The sequence below is a fragment of the Lolium perenne genome, chromosome 3 (genome assembly GCF_019359855.2).
Source record: "Lolium perenne isolate Kyuss_39 chromosome 3, Kyuss_2.0, whole genome shotgun sequence".
In the NCBI taxonomy this organism is placed as follows: Eukaryota; Viridiplantae; Streptophyta; class Magnoliopsida; order Poales; family Poaceae; genus Lolium; species Lolium perenne.
This window is the reverse complement of record NC_067246.2, coordinates 242,749,954-242,767,138: the sequence shown is the minus strand read 5'-3', so window position 1 is coordinate 242,767,138 and position 17,185 is coordinate 242,749,954.

The following is a 17,185-nucleotide window of genomic DNA, read 5'->3' as shown; positions in this document are numbered from 1 at the left end:
GCTCGACGCCATCGACGAACTCGGCGAACTTGTCCGGGAGCCGCTTGATGCCGAGTGGATCGTCGTCGATGCGGAGGAGGAACTCGAAGCAGCGGTCCTCCTGCGAAGACGAGGAGGGCACAGGCGACGACGACCGTGGTGTCGTAGCTCCTCCACCACGGTGGCCCCTGCCCCGACCACGGCCCCGGGGGCACTGTGGTGACCCTGCATACCACTGCATGTTGTAGTATGCCAGTCGTTGATATAACATTCACGAAGTACCATTCCGCAAATATTACATCCCTCAGAGTAGTACAACAGAACATAGCAGGTTCATAACTCATCCATTTATTATTACAAATATCATACACATGTCGTCTTGGAGCTCCTCTTGGGTCCTAAGAGGAATACTCTTGGGTTCGAGGCGAACCCAACTTAGCTTACAATATAAGAGTCTCATTAAGTTATACATTTATTTCCTCGAGCAGCTAAATACTAAGAGTTCGGGCTGCTCGGTTACTACTACTACTGGATGTCTCTAGGCTTGATCTCCTCCGGAAGCCTCCCCGGATCCGTAGACGATGAGGTAATCTACGCCTTCTATACCTCTAGAGAGGTCTGGTTCTTCATAGCCGATGATCTCGGCTCCTTCATTGTTGTCGTAGTCCTCCTCCAGACGATTTAGACAATCTAAGCATGGGATTTAAGAGTGGTATGAGTACGAGCGTACTCAACAAGTTCATTATAGATAAGAGGTGTTTAATGCACTAGCTACGATATTAGACCAGAAAGTCTAATACCAATGCAAGTTTTGATAAACATTTCTTCAAGAGATTGCTTTTATACCAAAGAGCTATGTCCGTCAGCCTTCACCGGTTTACTAGAACTTCATGGAGCTCCTTTCCGGCCGCGTCAGCTCCTTATCCCGGAACAGGAGTGACAGTCACGCTTCTTTACACTCTGCAGAGGTGTGTTGCTTTACCCATAAGAGATCTTAACCTTGGTGCCAACCGGGCAGCTTTCCCGTCCACACTTCCTTCGGTGTGAGGCCCGGTATAAGGTCTAGCCAATCATGTTCCTCCGCTACCTCGAACACCCACCCTTTGTTGCATGCCCCGACCCTGGGTCCTCGCCGGTCCCATTATTCCCACTCACGGGTGGACCCCGACCACGACGACAGTTTGGGATCGAACCAAACTCCTTCGCCGGTAGCTGCAACCCATCATAGATCGCAATACCGTGGGGACTTAAGGCTTCCCCAGCCAACCGCTTGCACTTCGAGCGACAGGTGTCTACGGACTATGCCGTGGGGACTTAAGGCTTCCCCAGCCAACCGCTTGCCCTGACAGATACAAGTGTCTACGGTAAAGCGCATCCGTTGATGAACGAGAGGTGGAAACACTTTTGACTACTCCATCCCACTCCGGATCTTATGGTTAACACGGGTATTACGGCACAAGAATCACTGGCGACATTTGTTGTTTAATCCTAGATGGATATAAACCCTTGCAATGGAACCTCCACCATATCAACACAATCCATGGTTCCATTGCCCACCACATAGTCATATTCATAGTTATGAAAATAGTGGTTTTGGTTTTTATGCAATAGTGATAATCATAGTACTTTGCAAGTAATTTGATAAAGATACTCAAATGACATGAGCAAGTGATGAACTTGCCTGAACACTGCAAAGTTTTGCAGTTGGAAGGTGTGGACTGACCCTTGTCCTCTGTTTCTGAAAAATAGCATCATTGTCCGATAAGGGCAATGGTTAAAGAAGCAATTATGCATGATTCCAGTTTTAGGTTTTATTTCCCCCCTTCCGATGTCGTTGTAATTTCATGTGAGAGGTTAAATACTAAGAACATCTTAGAGATACTTGATTTAGGGTAAATACAACCTTGAAATATTGTCAAGGTGTTTTTAAAGTCCAATTGTATTAATGGACTTATTTTCATTATTGAAAATAATATGTGTGATTTAAATCATTATTTAAATCCTCAAATTAGGACTTATTCTTAATTATTTTCAACAATTCTCTTTGATATTTTATTTAGATAGAGAATTTTATGCTGATTAATTTTCATATTTTTACTTATTTTTTTAGGGCTGTATTTTATTTTATAAAATTCTTAGAAATTTTCATTTAAATGGGTATTTTGGAAATGTCCAAAATACCCCTCGGGCCCACCTGTCATGCGGCCGAGCTGGTTAGGTTGGACCAGCCCAGTGGGCTCGGTCCAACCGACCCGCCGCTTTCGTCCTCCTCGCTCTCGAACCCTAATCCCCTTCGGCTCCTGCGACCGAAATCGCCTCCGCCGTCGCCGATTTATTTCCGCCGCCTCAGGCCGTCGCCGGCGACGAGATGCTGTGGATCTGGGTCGCCGTTCGACGGTGAACCAGATGGTCCGCGCCGATCTGTCGCGGGCGTCGCTGTTCGCTCGCCATCGTCGCTCCAGTGCGCCAGGTCGTTGGCGTCCGCCGCCGCCGCGCGTTGGAGAGGCCGTGGCCCTTCCTCCAGGCGCCTCCCCTGCGCGTGGTGCAGCGCTAGGGTGCGGTGGTGGTCGCCAGGCTTGGCTTGGCCGGGCCTGGTGCCGCCGTGCTCCGGCGCGCGCCGCCTTGGCCGCCATGACCCCGTCGGCTACCTCCTCCCTGGTATGTGCTTCTCCTTCTCTTTTCTACCTGCTCTACCTCTTCTCCTCCTTCTCCTCTTCGTCTAGCTTGGTCACTGGCCTGCCCCTCCTCGTAGAGATGCTCGCCGTCTTGATGCGCCGTCGTTGCGCCTTGCTAGCCTCGCGCATATGCCGCCGTGTTCTTTGTCTTCTTCGCCGCGCTTCTTTGTGCTAGCCATGGATGCGCGTGTGCTGCTGCTGTGATGCTGCTCTGTGTATGCTGCTGCCATTATTCCTAACTTCTGCGCTGTGCTGTTCTTCTTTATCAGTTGCTGTTGCAATTCATGAGCCCTAGCTCATGAGCTTACTGTGGTGTTGTGCTCAATTTTTAATTGTTACTGCTGCTGCTATCTTGCTCCTGCCTCTCCTGTGGATACATCCACTTGTCTCTGGCTTGATCCTGATGCATGATCCTTGCCTTTGGCAAGTGCCAGTGCCCTGGTGTGCTATATCTTGTGCTTAATTTCATGAACATGCTCAATTGAGCATTGTTGTTGGCTTAACAGCACTATCCAGTGATGAGTGATGTGTGCTCTTCTTGTGTAACTTGATCCAGTGGTACATCATGCCTTTGATGTGCTTCTGGATACAATCATGAAGTCATTAATTCTGTATCTGTTTATTCAGTTATAGCTTGGTTGTAATTCTTCAGTAGCTGGCTAATTACTGTTAATATGCTTGGTTATAGCCATCTGTAACCAGTGCTAGCAAGCTCTGATGATCATATGATCATCAATTGCTTGTGAGAGATGTTGTTTCATGTCTGTGCCTCACTGTTGCTCTCTGTGTGTTGTGTGTGCATCACACAGGCTTGGCCTGGTGTGTGATGGTGCTTGTTCAAGCATCAATTGATGCTTGCAATGATCCATTGGATCATCTGCAAGACTCTGGTGCTTTGATTACTTGTGTAGTTCATTTATCTGTATTAGCTTGCTTTATTAGATGGATAAATGATGTGAACTGCTTGCAGTGATGATCATTTCAATGAATTTGTTAGGGCTAGATGGATGCCAACCACTGGTTGGGTACCCTAGCCCACTACTGAACCCTACTGGGTGATGATGTGGTGGCTTAAGGTGTTGGTTATGGGTTGAGGTGGCCCTGGCAGCCCTTTGATGCTGTCATGGGTAGCTCCCCCTTTCTGTGGCTTGTTGTGGCTTTGTGGATGTATCACTGGGCAATCCTTGTTGGATTTCCAGTGCTCTTTGCTGTTGACAAACTAGAATAGGCACAAGTTTCCTATTTGTCTGATGGTTAGCAAACCATGTAGTGCTAGGTGAGTTGGGTAGGCTAGCTGTGAATCTTTCCCTTGCTGGATTCTTTGGTTTACCTCAGTGTTAACACAATGGGTTTGACCATTTCTTCCCTGGGATGATTTCTTCTGGCTTAATTCCCTTTTTTGCCAGCATCAAATGGTTTGATCACCAAATGATGATGCACACAGGGTAATCACACCCTCTGGCTTGTGTATATGTTGTGCACATGCTTATTTATGAGCAAAACAGATGTTTGCCCATGATTTCTTGTTTATACCTCACTCCAGCTCCTAGATTTGGTGTTGGTGTAGAGGATTGCTTCTGTGCTACTTGATTTGCTTGCCCTGCTCCTCCTTGCAAGATGGTGGTGCTTGATTAATTTATGTGGCTATTTGAGCAGGTTGAACAGCAGTGGCTGTTCTTCCTGTTCTTGTGTTCTTGGTGAACTTACCCTGGTGAATTGCTGCTGATGAACTGCTGGAGTTCTGGCGGTGGAAAAGGTTATATATGAACCTCTCATGGCTCTCTTGGTCGACAGCAGTGCCTGTCACTACTTGGTGACTCTCCCTGTGTGTGTGTTGCTGTTGTGCATGCACAGTGCCTTGTGAGCTACTAGGATGTGTGTACCAGTACTTGGTATCTGGCTTGATCCTTGGTTGTGAGATGATCAGCTCGGCAGAGCTGATCCATATCTGCTCAAGTTCTATTTTCTTTTAACCTGCCAAGTGGCAATGCCACTTGGCATAATTCTTTGCTTTGTTGTGCTTGTGTGCAGGGTATAAGTGAGCTGATCAAGATGATCCAGAAGATGATCAAGTCCAAGATCAAATGAAAATGATCTTGTAGTATTTAGGATAGAATCTATCCTTGTACTTTTCTTTTTATATTCTTTTCTATTTTTCCCAATTTGTGTAATGTGTTGTAATTTATCATATATCTATTCTGGATATTGTAAATGACATTGTATTATGTGTGATTATCAATAAAGCTCCCATTTTCCTTAATGAGCTTTACATAATTGTTGTATTACTTATAATCTTGATTAATGATATTTGTTTATTAAATTATCTTATATTTGAATTATGTGATGATCATTTAATGTTTGAATTTGAAATTCAAATTCAAATTTGGTTTGAATTCAAACATATCACTCAACTTGTAATTCAATCATACAACTTAAGATTCAAATGCAATTATCACTTCTCTCTTCTCAAAACCCTAATTTAGTTAAGTAGGAACAAGTTCATCGCACTCTCGAAACCCTAACCCTGTAAGGTGTCGAGAGAGAAACCTGTCCCCCTTCGATGCAGTTTTGTTTTAAAAGCGCGAAATTTCCCCGTAAATTACAATGCAATGCACATCCCTTTCTAAAATCTACCCCTCGATCGTCTCTAAACCTGGGACATTACAGCCTTTCCCCCTTAAAGAAAACTTCGTCCCGAAGTTGTGGTTGTAATACCTGAAGAGTTCGGGGTATGTTTTCCTCAGGTCTTCCTCCTTTTCCCAGGTAGCTTCCCTCTCGGGATGATGCTTCCATTGTATCTTGCAGTATTTTATGGCTCGATTCCTGAGTTGTTTCCAGTTCTCCTCGAGAATCTTTGCTGGCTTCTCGATGTAGGTCAAGTCTGGTTGCAACTCGAGCTCTTCATGTGATACTGGTTCATCGGGGGTCTTCAGACACTTTCGGAGTTGCGACACATGGAATACATTGTGAACTTGAGATAACCTTCCTGGTAATTCCAATTCAAAGGCTAACCCTCGGTTTTGACTCAAAATCTTGAAAGGTCCGATGTATCTGGGGCTGAGCTTTCCTTTTACTCCAAACCTCTGAAGTCCTTTCATCGGGCTCACCTTAAGGTAAACCATGTCTCCAACTCGTGGCTCCCATGTTCTCCTCTTTTGATCGGCATAACTCTTCTGTCGGCTCTGGGATATTTTAAGCCTATCTCTGATGATGTCAATGATTTGTTGATTTTCCTTGACATAATCAGGGTTGAACTCTTTGCTTGCTCCGGCTTCATACCAACATATCGGTGATCTACACTTCCTTCCATACAGAGCTTCAAATGGTGCCATCTTGATGCTACTTTGATAGCTATTATTGTATGAAAACTCTGCTAGTGGCAAGTGCTCCTCCCATGATCCTCCGAAATCTAGGGCACAAGCCCTAAGCATATCCTCTAAGATCTGGTTGGTTCTCTCGGTTTGTCCACCTGTCTGGGGATGATAAGCGGTACTATAGTCCAACTTGGATCCTAAAGCTTCGTGTAGTTGCTTCCAGAATGCTGATGTGAACACGGATCCTCGATCCGACACTGTCTTCTTAGGCACTCCATGCTTACTCACGATCTCTTTGATGTAAAGATCGATGAGTTTCTCTCCTTTATCCTGCTGATTTACCGCTAAGAAGTGTGCACTCTTCGTCAACCGGTCCACGATTACCCATATCATGTCCTTCTTTTTATTAGTCATGGGTAGCCCGGTGATGAAATCCATCCCTATTTCCTCCCATTTCCACTCTGGAATAGGTAAAGGTTGTAACTTTCCTGCCGGACTCTGGTGTTCAGCCTTCACTCTCTGGCAGGTATGGCATTCCGCCACATATTGTGCTATCTCTCTCTTCATATTATTCCACCAGAATAACTCCTTTAGATCCATGTACATCTTTGTACTTCCCGGATGAATGGAGTATGGTGTTTGATGGGCTTCCCGGAGTATTACTTCTTTGATTTCAGCAATATCCGGAACACAAATTCTCTTCTGGAACCATAATGATCCAGATTCTCCACGATGAAATTCTGATGGTCTTCCCTCATCTATTCTTCTCATCTCCTCCACGATGAATGGATCGTCCAGCTGACCCATCATGATCTCATTCTTCAGGTTAACATTTAACTCATCGGCTACTTGCAATGCCGATAATCCTTCATGGGCTTCCTTCTCCCAAAGTTGTATTTGGGCTTGACTTATTTCCTTTCTCAACTCCGGTGAGATTTCTTGTTCCACTCCTCCGGTGCTCTTCCTACTCAAGGCATCTGCTACAACATTGGCCTTCCCTGGAGTGTAATTGATTGTCAGATCATAATCCTTGATCAGTTCAAGCCATCTTTTCTGCCTCATGTTGAGTTCCTTCTGGGTGAAGAAATATTTGAGACTCTTATGATCTGTATAGAGCTCACACTTGGCTCCATAAAGAAAATGTCTCCAAGTTTTGAGTGCAAATACAACTGCTGCTAATTCTAAATCATGTGTTGGATAGTTCACTTCATGAGGTCTGAGTTGCCTCGATCCATAAGATATCACTTTCCGATCTTGCATGAGTACGCAACCCAATCCATGCTTGGATGCGTCACAGTACACGGTGTAGTCCTTGCCAACTTCCGGAACTGCTAACACCGGTGCCGTGGTGAGTTTCTCCTTCAGAGTTTGAAAACTCTTCTCACACTCCTCTGACCACACGAATGGTGTGTTCTTTCTTAACAGTTTCGTCATAGGTCCTCCTATCTTGGAGAATCCTTCTATGAATCTCCGATAATATCCTGCCATTCCTAGGAATCCTCGGATTTCCTTGACAGTCTTGGGTGCTTCCCATTCTAAAACTGCTGCTACCTTGCTCGGGTTAACAGCAATTCCATCTTTGCTAATGACATGACCAAGAAATTCCACTTGATCTAGCCAAAATTCACACTTGCTGAATTTGGCATAGAGTTGATGTTCCCTTAGTGTTTGCAACACTAGTCTCAGATGTTCAGCATGTTCGACCTTGTTCTGGAATATATCAAGATATCATCGATGAATACGATGACAAACTTGTCTAGATATGGCATGAAAATCTTATTCATGAGATTCATGAATATTGCTGGGGCATTGGTTAATCCAAAAGGCACTACAAGGTATTCATGATGTCCATACCTTGAGACAAAGGCAGTTTTCGGAACGTCTTCCTTCTTGATCTTTATCTGGTGATAACCGGATCTTAGGTCAATCTTGGAAAAGACTCCCGCGCCTCTAACTTGATCAAATAGATCTTGTATTCTTGGAAGTGGATACTTGTTCTTGATTGTGACGTTGTTCAGATTCCTGTAGTCTCCGCACATCCTTCTTCATCCATCTCTTTTATCCACGAAGATCACAGGTGATCCCCATGGTGAAACACTCTCTTGTATGAATCCCTTTTGTTCTAAGTCATCCAGTTGCTCCTTAAGTTCTTTCAACTCCTTGGGCCCCATCTTATATGGTGCCTTAGCAATCGGAGATGTTCCTGGAATTAGGTCGATAGTGAATTCTATCTCCCTATCTGGTGGCATACCAGGTAATTCCGCAGGAAACACATCCTGGAATTCATTCACTACAGGTATATCTTCCAATTTCACTTCCTTCATGCTGTTCAGCTGTAGCTCCACTTCAATCTGTGTATGTTTGTCGCCTTGGTAAATCATTCTACTTCCATCGGGGCTTTTCAAAGATATCGTCTTGTTCACACAGTCGATCAATGCTCCATTAGCTTCCAACCAGTTCATACCAAGAATGACATCAATGTCCTTCATCGGTAAAATGAACAGGTCCGCGTCAAACGCGCACTTATTGATCATGATGACTTGTTTTTGTTTGGCATGGGTTACTACTATCGTTCCCCCCGCAGAAAGTATGGTTATGGGTGTGTCTAGCTTAGTGCAACTAATCCCATGTTTGATGATGAATTGTTGAGAAATGAATGAGGTAGTTGCACCAGTATCAAAAAGTACTTTGCCAGGATGAGTGAGTATCTGGAGCGTACCTATCACCGCCTGATCGGAGTTGACCACCTCCTCCAGACTGGTGCAGTTCAGCTTGCCGAAGGGCTTCTTATTCTTCCAGTTCCCTCCGGTGTTTCCTCCTCGATTTCCTCCTCCTCCTGACTGACCTCCTCCACTATTTTTCTTGGGGCAGTCCTTCAGCATGTGCCCCTCTTGACGACAACCAAAGCATATTATCCTTGGCTTTCTACAGTCCTTGGCAAAATGCCCTGGAAGTCCACAGCTTCGACAGACCATTGGATTGGCAGTCTGGAAAGCTTGGTTCCTCCTACTACCGTAGTAGTTACTGTTGGTGTTGTTGTTGTTGTTGTTGTTGTATCTGGGCTTGAAACTCAAGCTGGTATTGGGCTTGTTACTAACAAACCTCTTAGGCTCAAACTTGGCCTTCTTCCTCTTTTCCTCTTGCAGTTGCTTGAAATCATATTCCAGAGTGATGGTTGCATCCACCAACTCTTGGAACTCTGTTGCCCTCATCATACGGAGCTGTACTTTGAACTGGGGACTTAACCCCCTCAGAAACCTCTTCTTCTTCTTGTCCTCGGTGTTGACTTCTTCAACCGCATACCGGGACAGTTTTGAGAATTCCCTGACATAAGTCAGGATGGCCTTGTCCTTCTGCTCGAGACTTTCGAATTCTCGACGCTTCAGTTCCACAATACTTTCAGGGACATTGGATTCCCTGAACTTCCTTGTGAACTCCTCCCAGGTAAATACCTTTCCAGCAGGATAAATGGCTACGATATTATCCCACCAGGATGCGGCAGGTCCACACAGCAGGTGGGTAGCATAACGAACCTTCTCTTGGTCGTTACATCCAACGGTATTGAGCTTTCGCTCAGTATCCATAAGCCAATCTTCCGCGTCCATTGGCTCGGGCGCGTATGCGAAAGATATAGGCTTGGTGTTCTGGAAGTCTGCTAGAGTGACTCTCGGATTCTCGGGTCTCTCTACCCTGTTTTGTTGCAGCAATTCTTGGAAGAATTTGTTTTGCTGCTCCAGTGTTACACGCTGTCTCTCCTCTACCAGCTGCATGTACTGGACGAAATTCTGCTGCGTCATGGGTGGTGGTGGTGGTGGAAACTGATCTCTGGCTGCTCCCTCAGCCTCTTCCTTTTGCTTTGCCTCGCGCTCCATGCACTGCGCTTCGGTCTCCTCTCCTAACGCTCCCGACATAACCCCCTAGTTCTGCAACACAAGATGATACTCATAATTACTCCATGCGCAAGTTTTCTGAGCTCAACTTTGTGCACAAAACTAGTCACGCAATGGAAATCAAGAAGCAAATCTAAATCATACAAAACATATACCATGTATATACATACTTAAGTGGTCTTATTACAATACTCAAGTCGATGTGAGTATGCAAACTCACTTATTAAAGTATATGTACAAATTTATACAAATATTACATACTATAATACACGTGGTACTTGTGTATTATAGCCTCGCATCCCTTGGTGGACTCTAATCGATCTTCACTCCCGGTACATCCCAGGCTTCCATCCGGTCGAATGTGTCGTCCTCCTGATAGACCCTGGAACATAAGGTCTCCCCGTCGGCTGGTAGTCCGAATCAGATGATGATCCTAGGGAGAAATCAGTGTTCACAAACTGATCGTTAAGTGCATCATAGTCCACCCATCGGGTGTACTCCCCTGTAGCTCCACCATATGTGTTTCCAACACTCGTACCCGACTCAACCTGTGTCGGATACCCTCCATCAACTCCTTCATTACTAGGTGATGACCCACAAGTATAGGGGATCGCGATAGTCTTCGAGGGAAGTAAAACCCAAATTTATTGATTCGACACAAGGGGAGGTAAAGAATACTTATAAGCCTTAACAACTGAGTTGTCAATTCAGCTGCACCTGGAAAAGCACTAGTAACAGGGGTGATGTGAAAGTAGCAGTGATATGAGAGCAGTAGTAATAGTAACACAGCAGCAGTAATAGCAGTATGAGAGCAATGGCACCAGAAGATAGTTGATACTACTTCCAATGACATGTAGAACAAGTATATGATGATGAGAGATGGACCGGGGTTCCCAGCGATCTACACTAGTGGTAACTCTCCAATAACAAGTAACAAGTGTTGGGTGAACAAATTACAGTTGGGCAATTGATAGGAATCAAAGCATTAAGAAAGAACATCCAGATTATTAATTATGTAGGCATGTTTTCCAATTATAGTCGTACGTGCTCGCAATGAGAAACTTGCACAACATCTTTTGTCCTACCAGCCGGTGGCAGCTGGGCCTCAAGGGAAACTACTGGATATTAAGGTACTCCTTTTAATAGAGTACCGGAGCAAAGCATTAACACTCCGTGAAAACATGTGATCCTCACATCACTACCATCCCCTCCGGTTGTCCCGATTTCTGTCACTTCGGGGCCATTGGTTCCGGACAGTGACATGTGCATACAACTTGTAGATACAATCTAAGCAACAATATAGAGCTCAAATCTAAGATCATGCTACTCGGGCCCTAGTGACAAGCATTAAGCATAACAAGATTGCAGCAACAATAACTTCACAAACTTTATAGATAGACTAATCATAATGTATCATCCATCGGATCCCAACAAACACAACACCGATTACATCAGATGAATCTCAATCATGTAAGGCAGCTCATGAGACCATTGTATTGAAGTACATGGGGGAGAGTATACCGACATAGCTACTGCTAGAACCCGTAGTCCATGGGGGAACTACTCACGGAGCATGATGGAGGCGGTGGCGTCGATGGAGATGGCTTTCGGGGGCACTTCCCCGTCCCGGCAGGGTGCCGGAACAGAGTTCTGTCCCCCGAATTGGAGTTTCGCGACGGTGGCGGCGCCCCTGGAGTCTTTCTGGAGTTTCATCAATTGGTACGGTGTTTTTAGGTCGAAAGGGATTTTATAGGCGAAGAGGCGGCGCAGGGTGGCACCTGGGGGCGCCTCACCCTAGGCTGGCGCGGGCCCAGGCTTGGCCGCGCCGCCTTAGGGTGTGGTGGCCCTCTGGCCCCTCTCCGACTCTTCTTCGGTGTTCTGGAGCCTTCCGGGAAAAATAGGAGGTTTGGCGTTGATTTCGTCCAATTTCGAGAATATTGCCCGAACAGCCTTTCTGGAACCAAAAACAGCAGAAAACAGGAACTGGCACTGTGGCATCTTGTTAATAGGTTAGTTCCGGAAAACGCATGAAATCATCATAAAGTGCAAGCAAAACATGTAAGTATTGTCATAAAACAAGCATGGAACGACAGAAATTATGGATACGTCGGAGACGTATCAGCATCCCCAAGCTTAGTTCCTGCTCGTCCCGAGCAGGTAAACGATAAAAAGAATAATTTCTGTAGTGACATGCTACTTACATAACCTTGATCATACTATTACAAAGCATATGAAATGAATGAAGTGACTCAAGGCAATGATCTATAGTTGCTAACAAGTAGATAACATATAGCAAAACTTTTCATGAATAGTACTTTCAAGACAAGCATCAAAAGTCTTGCACAAGAGTTAACTCATAAAGCAATAAATTCAAAGTAAAGGTATCGAAGCAACACAAAGGAAGATATAAGTTTCAGCAGTTGCTTTCAACTTTCAACATGCATATCTCATGGATAATTGTCAACATAAAGTAATATGATGAATGCAAATAAGCAAGTATGTAAGAATCAATGCACAGTTAACACAAGTGTTTGCTTCTAAGGTGGAAGGAAGTAGGTAAACTGACTCAACATAAAGTAAAAGAATGGCCCTTCGCAGAGGGAAGCATTGATTGCTATATTTGTGCTAGAGCTTTGGTTTTGAAAACATAAAGAGTGCATAAAAGTAAAATTTTGAGAGGTGTTTGTTGTTGTCAACGAATGGTAGTGGGCACTCTAACCCCCTTGCCAGACAAACCTTCAAAGAGCGGCTCCCATTTTATTTTATTTTTGGGTGGCACTCCTTCCAACCTTTCTTTCACAAACCATGGCTAACCGAATCCTCGGGTGCCTGCCAACAATCTCATACCATGAAGGAGTGCCTTTTTATTTTAGTTTTATTATGATGACACTCCCCCCAACCTTTGCTTACACAAGCCATGGCTAACCGAATCCTTCGGGTGCCGTCCAACAATCACATACCATGGAGGAGTGTCTATTTAGTTTAATTAATTTGGGATTGGGAATCCCATTGCCAGCTCTTTTTGCAAAATTATTGGATAAGCGGATGAAGCCACTAGTCCATTGGTGAAAGTTGCCCAACAAGAATGAAAGATAAACACCACATACTTCCTCATGAGCTATAAAACATTGACACAAATTGAGAAGCATTTTGAATTGTTTAAAGGTAGCACTCAAGCAATTTACTTTGGAATGGCAGGAAATACCACATAGTAGGTAGGTATGGTGGACACAAATGGTATAGTGGTTGGCTCAAGGATTTTGGATGCATGAGAAGTATTCCCTCTCGATACAAGGCTTAGGCTAGCAAGGTTGTTTGAAGCAAACACAAGTATGAACCGGTACAGCAAAACTTACATAAGAACATATCGCAAGCATTATAATACTCTACACTGTCTTCCTTGTTGCTCAAACACTTTACCAGAAAATATCTAGACCTTAAGAGAGATCAATTATGCAAACCAATTTCAACAAGCTTTACGGTAGTTCTCCACTAATAGGTTTAAACCACATGAAAAAAAACTTAATCTATTTGAGAGCTCAAAACAATTGTCAAGTGTCAAATTATCCAAGACATATGAGACATTTTCTTTTTCCAACCAAATAACCATAAGTGTTGTAGCTTCCAACTTTTATCATTGAACATTAAAAATAAAACGAAGAACAAGTGTTCATATGAAAAAGCGGAGCGTGTCTCTCTCCCAAACAAGGATTGCTAGGATCCGAATTTATTCAAACACAAACAAAAATAAAATCACACAGACGCTCCAAGTAAAGCACATATGATGTGACCGAATAAAAATATAGTTTCAGGGGAGGAACCTGATAAGTTGATGAAGAAGGGGATGCCCAAGCTTAGACGCTTGAATCTTCTTAAAATATGCAGGGATGAACCACGGGGGCATCCCCAAGCTTAGACTTTTCACTCTTCTTGATCATATATCATCCTCCTCTCTTGACCCTTGAAAACTTCCTTCACAACAAACTTCTCATAAACTTCATTAGAGGGGTTAGTACTCAAAAAAAAATTTGAATCCACCTTGGTCCTGTAGTGGCACATTGCAAGAACTCAATAAAACATTAGCTACAGCTCTCTATGTCTAGAAAAGCTCGCTTAAAGTCCACAAGAGACAATGCAAAAAACAGAGACAGAATCTGCCAAAACAGAACAGCCAGTAAAGATGAATTTTAAATAAATACTTCTGTTGCTCAAATCAGAAAACTCAAAACTAACTAAAGTTGCGTACATATCTGAGGAACACGCATGTAAATTGGCATATTTTTCTGAGTTACCTACAGGGAAAACAGCCCAGATTCGTGACAGATAGAAATCTGTTTCTGCGCAGAAATCCAAATCTAGTATCAACCTTCGATTAGAGGCTTCACTTGGCACAACAAAACACAAAACTAAGATAAGGAGAGGTTGCTACAGTAGTAAACAACTTCCAAGACACAAATATAAAACAAAGTACTGTAGCAAAATAACACATGGGTTATCTCCCAAGAAGTTGCTTTCTTTATAGCCATTAAGATGGGCTCAGCAGTTTTAATGATGCACTCGCAAGAAATAGTATTTGAAGCAAAAGAGAGCATCAAGAGGCAAATTCAAAACACATTTAAGTCTAACATGCTTCCTATGCAAAGGAATCTTGTACACAAATAAATTCATGAAGAACAAAGTGACAAGCATAAGAAGATAGAACAAGTGTAACTTCAACAATTTTAGCATATAGAGAGGTGTATTAGTACCATGAAAATTTCTACTACCATATTTTCCTCTCTCATAATAATTTTCAGTAGCTTCATGAACAAACTCAACAATATAACTATCACATGCAGCATGCTTCTCATGATTTCCAAACACATAATTTTTATCAAGTTCAAGAATAGTGGAATTAAAACTTTCAAACTTACTTTTATTAATAATATAACAAGGTAGTTGATCAATCTCAAGAGATATGGGACTCATAGAATAAGTCAAGGACTCTCCAATCCCATTTTCATTAGTAGTACAATTAATAGTATCAAGTAACATAGGACCATCATCTAGAGCTTTATCATAAACATTTGCTAAGCAAAATTCTTTAGTACCATGCATTTCGACATCAGACACAAACAAAGCATTATCATAAGATTTATCAAAGTAGCATGGATTATCATAAATAACAGTAGCATAATTATTTTCACAAGTTTTACTCATAGGGACTATTTCAAGAGAATCCACAGGAACATAACATTCAACCTCTTCCGGTAAGCATGGAGGACAATCAAATAGTGTAAGAGATGAAGAGTTACTCTCATTAGAAGGTTGGCATGGGTAGCTAATCCATTCTTCCTCCTTTTGTTCATCGCTCTCCTCTTCTTTTTCATCCAATGAGCTTTCAAGTTCATCAATTTCCTCCTCTTTTTCATCCAATGAGCTTTCAGGTTCATCAATTTCTTCTTCCACAGGTTCCTGCAAATTGTGAGTGCATTCTTGTGCATTAATGAGTCTCTCTTTATAATCAATGATATAAGGATTATCACTGAAGCATTCTATGCAACAATTAAGGATGGAAGAGACATAATCTTTAAGGTCCTTACAAACAACGCAAGTTTCATAATTCTCAACCATGAAGGATTCGATCTCAGAAGCTCCCATAAATACGACAAATTGTTCTACCTCTTCGAACCCATAATGAATATAGCAATTCCGATTATAGTTCTTAATTAAAAATTCCTCACTAAAGCCACATTGAAATTTAAGATGTTTAGTATCCTGTTGAGAGCAACAGTTTATATCATGGTGTTTAAGCAAGATTTTAGCAATTGTATTCACTTTTTCTATCATAGAACTCATTACTTCACCCGCTCTTGATTTTCTATAATTATTATAACATTCTATAAGCTCCAAGTAGGTTGTTGGAGATGGCTTCCGGGGGCACTTCCCCGTCCCGGCAGGGTACCGGAACAGAGTTCTGTCCCCCGAATTGGAGTTTCGCGACGGTGGCGGCGCCCTTGGAGTCTTTCTGGAGTTTCGTCAATTGGTACGCTGTTTTTAGGTCGAAAGGGATTTTATAGGCGAAGAGGCGGCGCAGGGGGGCACCTGGGGGCGCCTCACCCTAGGCTGGCGCGGGCCCAGGCTTGGCCGCGCCGCCTTAGGGTGTGGTGGCCCTCTGGCCCCTCTCCGACTCTTCTTCGGTGTTCTGGAGCCTTCCGGGAAAAATAGGAGGTTTGGCGTTGATTTCGTCCAATTCCGAGAATATTGCCCGAACAGCCTTTCTGGAACCAAAAACAGCAGAAAACAGGAACTGGCACTGTGGCATCTTGTTAATAGGTTAGTTCCGGAAAACGCATGAAATCATCGTAAAGTGCAAGCAAAACATGTAAGTATTGTCATAAAACAAGCATGGAACGACAGAAATTATGGATACGTCGGAGACGTATCACTAGGATAACTCTGGTTCTGGGTTGTGGCGTCTTCATTCATCTCCCCATCATAATACACAGAAGTACTATGAGTTCCAGTATCAGATCCCCAACGCCAACCCGTGGAATTTTCTATAGGAGTCTCGGAACGCTGATTGTTTCCGGATTCCTCTCCGCCCTCATATCCCCCATAGGAACTTCCCAGATAGTTCCCAGGTGTAACAGGTGTAGTTTCACGCTCAAGAGGGTCAAGACTAATGTAGTCACCAGCTGAGTAAGCTGGTGTGTGCACCACATTCTCCATAGGTTCTTTCCCCCTAATCTCCTCCTTGGGTTCAGTAAACTCCTCTAGCATCGTATCAATTGCTCCCGTCAGATGATGGTTCAACTGAAAGAGTAATGATATGAAGTTACGACTATTGTCCATGTATTTTGCAGCTGCTATAGGTTTGCGTTTTGCATATTTGTAGTGGTTAAGCATGGGATCTTCTTCCTCCTGCATATGAGGAATGTGGGTAAATTCGGAACCCATAAGCTCTTTCGTCTTATGCTCCCGAATATCTGTGATGGCTCTCATAATGGCTATGTGGTAGGCTGTATTGATAGTTCTGGCTTCCCCTGCTGGCATTACTATGCTCATTCCCAGAGATTCGGGAAGTCGCAGTCCTACCCTACACTTGGCCAATACAGTACCATCATAGTACATGTATTTCTTTACTTGGATCTGGGGATCGCACCCAAATTCAAGTAACATGGCTCGTAGAATATCTGCAAGTCCTCCTTCATATTCAGTCAGTGTGGAATCCATCACTTTCACGTTTCGTCCGGGACGTGAACTTGCCATGTTGGCTGTAGAAATAGAAAGATTATAAGATTAGTAATAATGCATCATAATAGAGATAATAAAGAATTATCGCACT